The sequence below is a fragment of the Lemur catta genome, chromosome 1 (genome assembly GCF_020740605.2).
Source record: "Lemur catta isolate mLemCat1 chromosome 1, mLemCat1.pri, whole genome shotgun sequence".
Lineage (NCBI taxonomy): Eukaryota > Metazoa > Chordata > Mammalia > Primates > Lemuridae > Lemur > Lemur catta.
The window spans coordinates 88,615,056-88,628,307 of NC_059128.1; the positions used below are offsets into that span (position 1 = coordinate 88,615,056).

A 13,252-nucleotide genomic window follows, 5' to 3' on the forward strand; every position below is an offset into this window, starting at 1 on the left:
CTTGAATACCTGTAATGTTAAACTTACTAACATTGGAAGTATTTTTACTTCAATCCTTCATTCCATTCTAACCAATTTTTAGTCTTCACACCATCTCTAACTTGGAAACTTTGTTTTTAGCTCTTCCACATTGTCTAGCATGTTGTATTTCTGCTAATGATGTCTTCTTTGCTTTTTACCCCGTATCTTTAGACTGAGAATCCTGAACACTCAGTTTATCTGCAGAGTCCCGTCAGAATCAATCCAAAAAGAATAGAAAGGAAAGACAGAATATATTCAATTTGTTTTCTGCCATCGGCATGCTTGTCCTGAGGCACACCTAATTTCAGACATGGGCACCTGAGCCAATTTTAACTGTCATACTATTGCTCCATTTAATAGTTTTATATAACATTCTATTTTATGATATGCTTCCCCATTATAAAATAATATATTGTAAAAACTGGAGATCATCTTTTTCCATGCCCTTATCGGTGAACCCAACAAATAGGCATAGTCTGAATAAATGATTTGTTAAATATCATAGAGTTGGGCATAGTAGCTGGACCAACACTGAGATTTCCTGTCTTCTGACCAAGCAGTCATACTCTATTCTCATCCAAGTGATTTTCAAAAAATTTAATGGTGCTAATAATGATCACTTTATTTTCCATGTTTATGGTTAGCTTTATTTATTTCATTATAGTCATTTAAAAATATAGAGATTAGAGTTTTGTCACAGCCAGTTGTTATGCCTTACCAGCTCTTACTAGCTCACAAGGGCCAAATTTGTTAAATTTTCAGGAATTTTGGAAGGTGGTTGATATCACATTGGTATCTTAAAAGTGGCCATCATGGAAACATTTATACTGCAGAAATCCAAAAATGTTACAAATAGGGCTTTTTTTTTTTTTAACCATTTGTTAAACATACACCAGCACACCACTTGTGCCCAGTTAAAAATTTCAGAGAACAAAAAAAGAAAAGTGATTATTCAGATCACAGTAGATCAGTAGAAAAGCAGCACTTGAACTTCTGGGCTTCATTAAAGTACTTTTCTGACCTTCATTGAATGATAACAGTGCTATAAGGCCAACTAAGATTCCTTTTTTGTAGTTTTAGCAATATCCATTGATGAGAATCACAATATCCTCTCAAATGTGGATTAGTAATTATAATAGTTCTACAATTTATAATTGATAAGAGAATCACATTTTTTATGGTATAAGTTACTGTTTGAATTTCATTTTCTAAATTTGAATTCTTTTAGTGACTCGGACCATGGGTCCTGGATCTAATTTCTAATCTCATCTGTATCACTCTCATCGTCAGAGTTTTGCAGGCTATTCACTCTTCTTGTGAATCTGTTGAGAGCAAAACAAAATTTTAAAAACTAATTTACATTTTGACAATGAATAGGTGGTAAAAATAACTACAGAGTCCTTTAGGTTTAAGGTGTTCAGTAAACTCTCAGTACAACGTATCATTGAGTAGAATTGTCTGCCAACCTGCTTCAAGGCCTTAAAATTCTTTTCACCTTGATCTTAAATCTGAGGCAGCAGCTTAGTCAAGCAATACTGAATCTTGTACTATATTCTTATGGTATAAGCATACCTGATAATACTGTAACAAATTTGATTATTTAATCAGGTATATGAAAGTGCTGTTCTCAGTTCCTGGTAATATAGTAGAAGGTCAGTAAATGCCAGTTGGGGGTGGTAAAAAGAAAGGAATATAAGATTTAGAGTCAGAAGACGTAGGTTCAAGTCCCATCTCTGCATTGATTTCCTCATTTGAAAAGTAGAATTAGCAATTTCTGACTCCACCTACTTTGTACGTCTCTGAAGGTTAACTCTTCAGGCTTGTGAAAACATTTCAAAAAATAAATACATATTTTAAAAATGTCTTGATTCACGTAACCCACATAACAAAAGGTCTTTTGGGTTCTTGATGTTATTTTTAAGAGTCCTAAAAGTTCAAAAACCACTGGTCTAATGTTAACATTACTGCTAAACTTGAGGAAGAAAACTATTGGAAACTTTTTATACTACAACTAAATCATGATAGCTAATGCCTACATTAATGTTTTCATTATGTTCAAATGTTTTCACATTTTTTTATACCCTCTTGGCAAAAGTATTGCTACTTAGTTAGAATCAGTGGTAAGCTGTATGTATATAATTGTCCAGTTTTGCAAAGGTGAATCTTAACAGTTTTTGCCAAGGATTAATGTGCATTTGTATCAGATTTAATTCTCAGATCAAAAAACATTTATTTTAAACCTAGGTGTTTAGCACTCTAATAACAATTGCTACCATTTGCTGAGTACTAACGAAGCCAATCATTGAACTAAACATGACCACATTTAATCCTTTTAACAACAACCCATTTTGCAGATTAGAAAACAGGGGTTCTCTAAACGTTTTATTTTTTCAAGTCTGGATATCCAGCAAGTGTTAAACCTAAACCCACGTTTGAGGTTTTGGGCTGTCGTGTAACTATACTGGAGCAAAAGAATCCCTCAGATTCCTAGTCTATGCCTTTACCTCCGTTCATTTTAATTTGTTTGCTTGAGGGAGGGGGCTGGGGATTTATATTTTTAATAAGTGCCCCAGATGATTTTAATTAACATGAACTGGAGTTCGTGCTTTAAGAGAGCCAGCTCTTCTGTATATGTCAAATCTAAGCATAAATGAGCATTAAAAAAGACACTATAAGATCACTACTGTTTGACAACTGTTTATAAACATTTTGGAGAGATCGAGCAGGCCTATGGAACACAGAAGAACAAGGTTACTGGAATGTATGATGCAAAATAACAATATTGCTATGTATAAGATTTAAAGGTATTTAGGTGACAGTAAGATTCATTTTTGAAGAATTCACAGAAGCAATGCATGAGCCCCAGAAAGGAAATCCAAAATTCAGCAGAGGCGAGAGAAAATTATACCGCAGCAAGGACAGACAGCATCAATGAAGACAGAAGCGCTCTTAAAACACGAAAAGTTCCTTTCATCACTATGAAAGGAACAATGGCTTCACTATTTATTATTGTTACTGAGCTTTGACTATGCTGCAGTTCCCAGAAGAAATTATGGTGGATGACATTAGCTGATTTGGGGCCTGTGTAAGTAAACTCAGGAAATGCAAGAGTTAAAAAGATGTATTACTTCCTAATTCAGAGAAAAACATGTATTCCAAACAGTATTTATGATAGTGAGTCAGAGAAGGAAAAAATACACTTAATTGGCTGCCATTTTGTCTTATTCACAAGTGACATAAAAATCCAAGGAAATATAAATAGTGACTGCAAAATTATATTCAAACACCACCTTGAAACCATTTTTCTTCAACCAAATCCCCCAAGGAACATTAGCTCTGCTATTAATGTACATAAAATGCTGCTGACATGCTACAAAATTCAGGCTAATTTAATAAAGCCTGATGGGCCTTACTTCATGTTAAGACGATATAATAATATGTTGCTAAATGAGTCTCCTCGTATTACCTTCACAGCAATCACATAACTGATGAGCCATTAAAAGGAAACTCATGTAGCAGTATTACTGGAAACACTGATAGATCATTCTACAATTGAATTTTTTTTTATCGATCCAACACAGAGCATAGAAGCCAGCATCTTTATTAACAATAGTTACAATACCACAAAGTTTTTCATTGATACCTCTTAAACAAGTATTTATTCATGTACTTTGAGTACGTTTTTCTCAGAGTGCTCAAATGTAGAAGATGGCAGGATCTTGGTTTTTTGAGAAAGTGTTAAGTTTTGTCTGAGTTCAGATATTATACCTTTGAGAAAATGACAACTTTCAAAGCTCTACTTTAGGTAACTCTTAGTTATTTGAAAATATACCCATACCATTTGCTTCTTTCTCATCCTCTTTTTCCGTTGTTTCCAATCTCATTATATACAGACATTTGTAATGATAAAATATGAGTCAACACATCAGGAAGACATAACAAAGATAAAAGTCTGTATTCCTAATAAGAAAGCTTCAAAGTAAATGAAGCAAAATTCGATAGAATTAAAGAGAGAAATAAATTCACATAGTTGAAGATTTGAATACCTCTCTCGGCAATTGACAAAATAACTAGACAAAAAAACTTAGTTTATCTAGTTCTATGTCTTTACTATCAACAACCTTGACCTAAATGATATTTGTAGAACTTACATCCAACAACTGAAGAATATAAATTCCTTTCAAGGACACATGGTACATTCAACAGGCATGAACTACATGTTGGCCCATAAAACTCAGTAAATTGAAAAGGATTGAAATCATACAAAGTATGTTCTCTGACCACAAAAAAGTCAGAGTTAATAAGATAGCTAGAAAAACACCATGTATTTGGAAATTAAACAACACGTATCTAAATAACCCATAGTTTTAAAAAGAAATCACAAGGGAATTTAGAAAGTATTTCTAACTGAATAATAATGAAAATACGATATAACAAAATTTGTTGGTACAGCTAAATCAGTGCAAGGAAGGAAAAGTATAGCTTTAAGTGCTTATATTAGAAAAGATCTATAGTGAATGAGCTGAGAATGACCCCAAGAAGCTAGAAAAAGCAGCACAGAGTAAACCCAAAGTAAGTAGAAGAAAGAAAACATTACAAATAATAGCAGAAATCAGTCTAATAGAAAAAAGCAGAAAAATCTAACAAAGCCAAAATTTGGTTGTTTGAAAGAAAAACTTATAAAATTAATAAGGTAGGCTGTTAAACACAAGCGGGGAAGGGAAGGAAGAGAGATCACATATTACCAAAATTAGAACAAAAGTAGAGGTTATCATTATAAATCATATATACATTAAGTAGGTAATGAAATATTATTATTTCATTAGAAATAGAAATGGATTCTTCTCCATAGCCTTCTGAGGCAGAACCACCCTGCTGACACCTCCCATTTAGCTCCATAACAGTTTCCCTAAAAGCAGAGGCCATAAATTATTACCTGTAAAAAAATAAATTTCTGCTGTTTTAAGTCATCAGGTTTGCTACAATTTGTTACAGTAGTCATAGAGAGCCAATGAAGAACTGAAAGGGTCAATCATCTCTGACAACAAATCTGAGAACAAAACAATGAAGAAGGGCATAACTCCAGTGGAAAGGGAACTAAACCAGGAATTAAATGCCCTGGACATCCTCAAGACCAGAGACTGCCACTGTAACTATGTGACCCTAGGCAAGAGACAATCTCAGAGGCTCCCTTCCCTACCTGTAAAATATGGTGATTATACCTGACTCGCTTTATTCCCTTGGTTTTTAGTATATTTGACCACTTAATTTAGTATATTTGGCCACTTAAATGAAATAAATAAACTTCATGGAAAATACTTACCAAAAGGGGACAAGATGAAACACAATCTTAATAGATGTATATCTGTTAATGAAAGTGAACTCATCTCAAAAACCTTCCCACAAAGAAAGCTTGAGGGTCATATGGTTTCACTGGTGAATTCTCTCAAGTGCTTAGGGGAAAAAAACCACCAATCTTATACAAATTATTTTAGAAAATAGAGGAAGAATACTTGCCAGCTCTTTTCATGAGGTAAGCAACACCCTGATACTCAAACCACCCATGTGTTCATACCAGAAATGAAAGTTTGGTTTAACATTTGAAAATTTATTTATTTAATTCAGCTCATTAACAAAATCAAGGAGAAAAGCAATATGATCATTTCGATAGATACAGAAAAGATATTTGACAAAACTGAATACTTATAATAAAAATCTCTTGGCAAACTAATAGATGGAAGCTTCCTCAATTTGATAAAAGACATGCATGAAAAGTCTGGCTACCAGCATACTTAATGGTGAAAGACTAAATACTATCCTAATATCAGGATCAAGGTAAGAATTTTTGTTCTCACCAGTTGCATTTTTTGTCCTGGCCAGTGTAAAAAGACAAGGAAAAAAAAAACATAAAAATGGAAAGGAATATATTAAATTGAATTTACTGACGACATGTTTGTGTACATAGTAAATACTAAGGAGTCATCAAGAAAACTTCTAGAATTATGTACTTTTAGTTATATCCCAGGATACAGAGGCAATCTAAAAAATCAATTATATTTCCATACACTAGAAATGAAGAAAATGAAATTAACAAAATGGTACTGTTTATATTAGTACCAAAAAGCATGTAACACTGTGGGTTAAATTTAACAAAGGTTTGTAAGACTTCAACAATGAAAACTATGAAACATTGCTCTGAGAAATCAAGATTATATAAATAGAGAAATATACCATGTTCATGAATTGGAAAACTCAACTCTCATTTAGGTGTTAGTTCTTCCTAAATTGGGTTACAGATTTAATGCAGTTCCAATCAGAATTCCAGCAGGCTTTTTATAAATATTGACAAGATTGATTAAAAGTTCACCTAAAAAGGCAAACTATTAAGAAGCCAAAACAATTTTGAAAAATAAAGAAGAAAGGACTTACCTTACATGGCTTCAAGACTTATTATAAAACAATTCTAATCAAGACAGTGTGGTATTTGTATAAAGATTGACAAAAAGATCAAGGAATAGATTAGACAGTCCAGAAAGGGACCCACACGTATATGGCAAATGGTATTTTATAAGATCACCACAGTAATTCAATGATAAAAGAAAAATCTCTTTATCATATGATACTGGAACAATTGTGTATCAATATCTGAAAAAAAAGAACTTCAACCTTTCCCTTATATCATATACAAATTTGAGATGGATCATAGACTTTAAATATGAAAGCTAAAATAATATAGCTCCTGGGGGTGGGGGGGAACAGAAAGTAGCCTTTTAGTTTTACTTTAATGGGATATTTGTTTAGAGAACAGTATGAGATGTCTGAATTTATAAGGAAGGGGTTTAGGTGCCTAACCAAAGAATTTTATTCTTAAGGATTTTGGATTGGACAGATGGCATGGTGAAAAATAAAAGTGTGTCTTAGAAAGTTAAGCTCTGGTTCAAGAGAATTTATAAACAGGAGACAAGGAAAATATTTGAGATTGTCTTGCTCTAGGCCACATTTGAAGAACAATGAAATAGGAGGTAGTTTAGAAGCATTTTAGTTATGTAGGAACACATTGCAGGTGTTAAAAGATAATTAAAAAAAGATAAAAGCATGAGTGTCCCACCGATATAAAAATGAACAGGTATATAGATTTTATCTCACCAGTAAAGTTTGTAAGGTGTTATTACAGCCAGTTCAAAGGAGAATCCAAAACCAGGCAGATTCATAGAGCAAAAATATGGAAATGAATGTACAAGTAGAGGCAAAACTGGTTTTTGTTTGTTTTTTTCTCCTTTAAAGGAGGGCATAGGTTTTGAGGGTAAATTTGTTTATCCCTCCACTGGACAGAATTTTTTTCCTGATCTATAAAAGTTGTTTTTCCATTGCTACCAGTAATCTACAACTTACAGAGTTACAAAAGCTTCCATTGAATGAGAATCGTAACCTGGAAAGGTGTGCTCTTGACTGGGGTAGGGTGGGGGTGGGGGGGTCAGTTGATTTTGACTACCAGCCAAATGCCCCCACCTCTTTCTTTTTTACTGTGTTTATTTTATTGTGTCTGTTCATTTACATATTAGCTAGGACTCCTTTCTTTCTTGCTACAATTTCAGAGTTGAGTAGTTGCAACAAAGACAGTATGGCCTTAAAAACTTCAATATTTTCTATCTAGCTCTTTACAGAGCCAACCCTACTGTAATAATGCATAATTTTCCATCGAAGCACTAATTTTTTCCTACACAGGTATATGTTTCTGACAATTAAGAGAATCAAGGGCTTTCATATGTGGCTAGTCCCTACACTGGCCTGCTGTTTCCCCAAGAGAATTAATTAAAGCTAGTTGTTATAAAGAGCAGTTTGGATCTTTCCTTATGTAACAGTAAACCTAACAGTAAGGACCTTAGCCTTGGGCTGAATTATTAGAAACATAATATTTAGAATAAGGAAGTTGATATTGTGTTCCATTCCAAGCAAATCTATTTCAAAACAGGCAAAAGTAAACCAAACCTCATTCAGAGAAGAACTTGCAAGTAGTAAACTTGTGACTCTATCGTATGGAGAATGACTGAAGGACTTCGGAGTGTTTAGTTTTAAGAAGTTAGGACTCAGCGTGAAAGGCATCTTCAAATATCTGAAGCATAATTTGGCTCTTTCTATAACTTTGAAGGTTCAAATGTTGGACAATGAGTAGACGTTAAGCAATCCTGATTTCAACCCAATATAAAAAAGAATATTCTCATAGTTGAGCTGTTCAGAGGATGGAGTATTCAACCTTAGTAGATAGTGACTTTCCTCTCACTAGATGTATTCAAGCAGAGACTAGACATTCACTCTACTGAGATTTTATAATGTCAGAATTATTTGATGGAAATAAAAGACCTTAAAATGTTTATTAATTCTGTAAGCTCTGTAGTGACAAGTAAAAGGCTTTCCAAGTGATACTGATGGTCCATCTGAGGTTGGAGACTACAAATTACTATTGACACTAACCTATATGGTTGTATATGTGTTTTAATTTTATTCCAGTAGTAGCCAGCAGACTGAGTGTATAAGCACAGGCACCAAATGGTTGAGTTGATATAGTAATCAAGTTTGCAGGACAGTTAGATAGGTTAATGATGGTGTTAATACATAATGACTAACATATATCAGACACTTAACATTACAAACATTATTTCATTGGGTCCCTTCAGTACTCTGAAAGAAGTGGTGGTGGTGGTGCTGCTGCTGCTGTAACCGTTGTTATTATTCCTTCTATTTGATAGCTGAGGAACCTGAAGCCTCAAGGATTTATATAATTTCCCCAACATTTCATAGCTGAGAAATATCAGAAGGATGGGAGAATTGATATAGTGATGAGAAAATGGTTAAAGTAATAGACTATGTGGTCTAGGATTCAAAGGAAGAAAATGAAACCAAGATTAAACTTTGGCACTGGAAAAAAAGGTCAAGATGTTGGAGGCCATGAGGTGAGAGAACAGGTGCAGTAAGTAATAAGGGAGTAATAAGGATTGGCACTGTAAGAGTAGTAGGTTATGTCAAAGAATATCATAATTAAAAATTCAGAAGTCAGTTGGTTCCTAGTGCTAATAACAACATCTTCCTTTGGGGGGTAGATTATTAGATTGGTGATTCGGGGATTGTTGGAGTCATGAAGGTTAAGAAAACATGAAACTAGCTCTTAGATCGATGTTGAATCTATCCAAGAAATGATTTGCTCATGAGGTAGCATGTGAAAGGGCCATGCACAGTGGCTGGCACACAGTAGGTATTCAGAAAATGTTTGAATCTGAACCATGAGATCTAGGAAGAACATGTTAACAAGGTTAATAAGCCATCAACTGCCTGCAGAGTGATCTTCTGGGTTTTGTGGGTCCTTTGGAACATAGATAAAATAAATTGTTTTGTGGGAGAAAAGTCTCATCTTGAAGTATCAGGCAATAGGCAATTTAAATTTCCTGCTTTTGTTAAAGGCCAGAGAGAGTTAGATTATGCAAGGGTTACTTGGCAGGGAAAAAAACTTCATTGTTTCTGTTCTCTTCATAAAAATTGATAATTACACTTTTGGTGATACTTAGTGCCCTTTGGGAGCATTGTTTCAGAAAGTCTGTTCTTTTGCAAACTTATTTCAGGAGAAAAGAACCTATTAAATAATGGGCAGAGATTAGATACCATTTCAAAACAAACCAAAAAAGAGGTGTCCCAGGGGATCTTACATGATAAAGGGTTATTGTCAATTTTGGAGGGTGTAACAGGAGCTGGGAAATGGCAGGATAAATGAAGCAGGAACAACAGAAAGTTGACAGTTATTGAAACTGGATGATGGGTACATGAAGGTTCATTATACTCTTTTTTTCTACTTTTGTGTATATGAAATTTTCTGAAATAAAAAGTTCAATTTTTCAAAGATGTCCAGTATGTAATGTTTCAGTTCTTGAAGTATTGCATGCCTAGCTATATGCCTAATACTATATTGGATTTTGTGCTGCTGTTAATTGTACTTATGAAAATATAAGGAATTGAGAAGGGGGGTACTCTTTTGCCACATGTGAAAGCTGGTATTAAAGAGAAAGGGAGTGGCTTCAAGGTATTAGAACTCTTCTAAAAAAGCCTTAATGACTGCATGACACCATTTCCACAATAGCAAAAGAGAAATGACATTTCTTTATTTCCTGTTCTTCTAATGTTAGTACCTCACATAACTGGCTTCTTTGTATTCAGTAAAGAAAAGACTCAGAGGCACACTGGAAGCGCTGTGGAAATACATTTAGAGAGACCTTTTTTTTTTTTTTTTTTGAGAGTCTTGCTCTGTTGCCCCCAGGTAGAGTTCAGTGGCATCATCATAGCTCACTGCAACCTCAAACTCCTGGGCTCTAGCGATCCACCTGCCTCAACCTCCCAAGTAGCTGGAACTACAGGCACACACCATGATGCCCAGCTAATTTTTCTATTTTTTGTAGAAGCAGGGTCTCACTCTTGCTCAGGCTGGTCCCGAACTCCTGACCTCAAGTGATCCTCCCTCCTCAGCCTCCCAGAGTGCTAGGATTACAGGCATGAGCCACTGTGCCTAGTCTACAGAGACCCCTTTTTAAAAGGAAGTTTCTAAATTCAGACATTTAGAAAAACTGCTCACTCTGAAGAAAACATGCTTAGAGCATGCTCACTACCAAGTTCATAAGAGTCTGCCTTCAAGAAATCCTCTGTAGCATTTTTGGAAGCAGGGACTCTGTATGGAAGCCTATAAATTCCTAAAAGAAATTCATTAATTGCATATTTGCAATTATTTAAGTACTGGATATATTAAAATGACATTTAGCTGGTTTTCTTCATATTTCTTTTATTTCCAAGAAGTCTTTATTGATCTACATCCCAGATCTTTCTACTCTGATACCTTTTCATGGATGATACAGGATTTAGGAGAAAAGTTGAAAGAAAAGAATTAGTGGAAAAGAAATATTAAATTGGTAAACTTTCCCATTGTTACTTGTAATTAAAGAAGACTGAGAAACAAACTGCTAGACTACCATGTTTTAGCAATTTAATAGTACATAGGTAGTTTATTTTCTTTTTTAAGCCAAAAAGATTGGGCCGATTGGGTTGGCAGGATACATCTGATGAATGACTGTCATTATCTTCTCAAACCTGCATGACACCTTAAGTATAGACAGTGATAATTAAATTTGAAGAGACCATAGTGAGATTATAAGATTTGGGACTTATAAAAGAACCGGCATAACAGTTGGCTAGTGGTGGCTGGTGTGTTTTTATTGACCCAGGAAAGGATTAGAAGTATCTCAGGTTTTCTTTTGTTTCTCTCTCCCAGCCCCCCACCCCCAAATTAATACATTGTCCAAAGTGTTGGTAATGACTTGGAACTATTCAGGTTGCACAAAGCATTTAATGAAATCTTGTCTTAGACAAAACACTGGAGAGGATCATAATTAATGTCTCATTTTCTGCCAGAGTTGCTATTGATTACTCATTCAAGATCCCTTTGTTCTCAGAATGATAACAACTGTAGTTTCCATCACTGTCTAATGAGATTCTCAGGATAGAGTTCTTTAACAACATGCTGATAATTGCTAACATATCCCTGAAATTTCAATGTAAATGAATTTGCATCATAATACAATTATTTCACAAATGTCAGTGTTTTCCAGATTTGAAACTTACTACATTATTTAAAAAAATCATTTGTACAAAATTAACAGAGGACTAATATTTTATTAAAGCCTAACGTTTGTTTTTTGCCTAGTGGCCCTCACCCTCTGATATTTTGATTTGATTGTGACTTGAGGTGAGAGGCTTGTCACTCTCCAGTTCCCCTGCCATAACCTCTGAAACTTCAAATGGATATATAGCTAAACTGTGCTGTGATTTTTCTTTTGAAATTAAAAGAACAATTGCAAATATGGTAACACTATACTAATTTTGCTCTTAGAACAATTTATTTTTTGATCTTGCAGTGACAAAAGAAACGCATGTTACTACAGCATAAAGAATTCAACTGCGAAATCTTAGCAGTTTGTGTATTCTATTTAATCATGATTATTTTATATCTTTCTGTCCCATTAATTTCACATACTCCCTCCTCAAAAAAAACAAATCTTTTGAACAGCTCTTAGCTTTTATGTGTTAAAAACTGCATACCATTTTAAGATAGGCATGAAGTTAAGGAATCCTGTAAAATGTACACAGATCAAAGGTTCCATGAGTCCATAATAAATATTTTAAATGTTTTGAGATATGTGACTATAATATTAGGTACTGTGTATCTTATTTTTCTAGAAAACAATTTAATAATGAGTTATTGCCTCAAAATTTTAATCATAAAATTATGCTAATAATTTTTGATGTAGGATTAATTAGGTTCCTTATTTAATCTGAAGTTATGAATGGATATGAAAGTATGTTTAGAACAGTGTTTGAGCCAAGACGTTGAATGGTAAAAAGCAGTTCTGAGAAAGCAAGCCTGTTTATTATCAAGACTTAATTTTCCCTTTTAAGGGTAAAGAATATTCAAATTATTGCAGTGTGGTTCTCAATCTATCTAGCTACTGAACAGCTCCATTTTATGTAGGATGTTCTTCTGTCTTCCTATAAAATCACATTTAGATTACCTTCCAATATAATTAACCAGGAGTTCATATTAATAAAAGATGTTGCCAAGCCCACTACTTTGTCTCCTTTACTTTTCTTTTAGTATCACCATCAAGGCTTACACTGAATAGCCTGATCAGCTGCACATTTGAGAGTCAGGGTATTTCTTGCACCTGAAGAGGAAAGAAAACTTAAAATATATCTATCACAGAGGCTACTAAAGTTCCTTATAAAGAAATGGGGATTTTTGTTTACAGACTAGAGATTTGTCATATGTAATTCAAAATGTAACTTACTGTAGGTTTTAGCACAATAATCTAGGCCAGCATTTCTGGGGATAACCCTTCATTGATTATTCTTCAGTATTAGATGCATTTTTCATAGATGAGATTCTAGATGACTACAAAAAAGATTCTTTTCTAAGAATATGTTAAGAAATTAGTACTATGTCATTTCTGAATACTAATTCTACCTTGAATAAGACAGCTCACCAGAATAAAACTGCTTTGTCTAGTACCCTGTCCTCTGGGATATTTGTGTATTCTTTTTTGCCTGAGATACCTTCAGGACAAGATCAGTGGTAATCAATAGCGCTTCTCATTTGTTTTAGGCAGGCAGAAAAATCAATAATATGAGCTGATATCTAATT

The 13,252-nt window shown here is 34.0% G+C and overlaps 1 protein-coding gene across 4 annotated transcripts in view; it reads left to right on the forward strand.

The window, feature by feature from the left end:
- The window catches only part of TCF12 (transcription factor 12), a 346,996-nt gene that overhangs the window by 240,113 nt on the left and 93,631 nt on the right, over positions 1 to 13,252 (forward strand). The gene's annotated exons all lie outside the window — the stretch shown is intronic.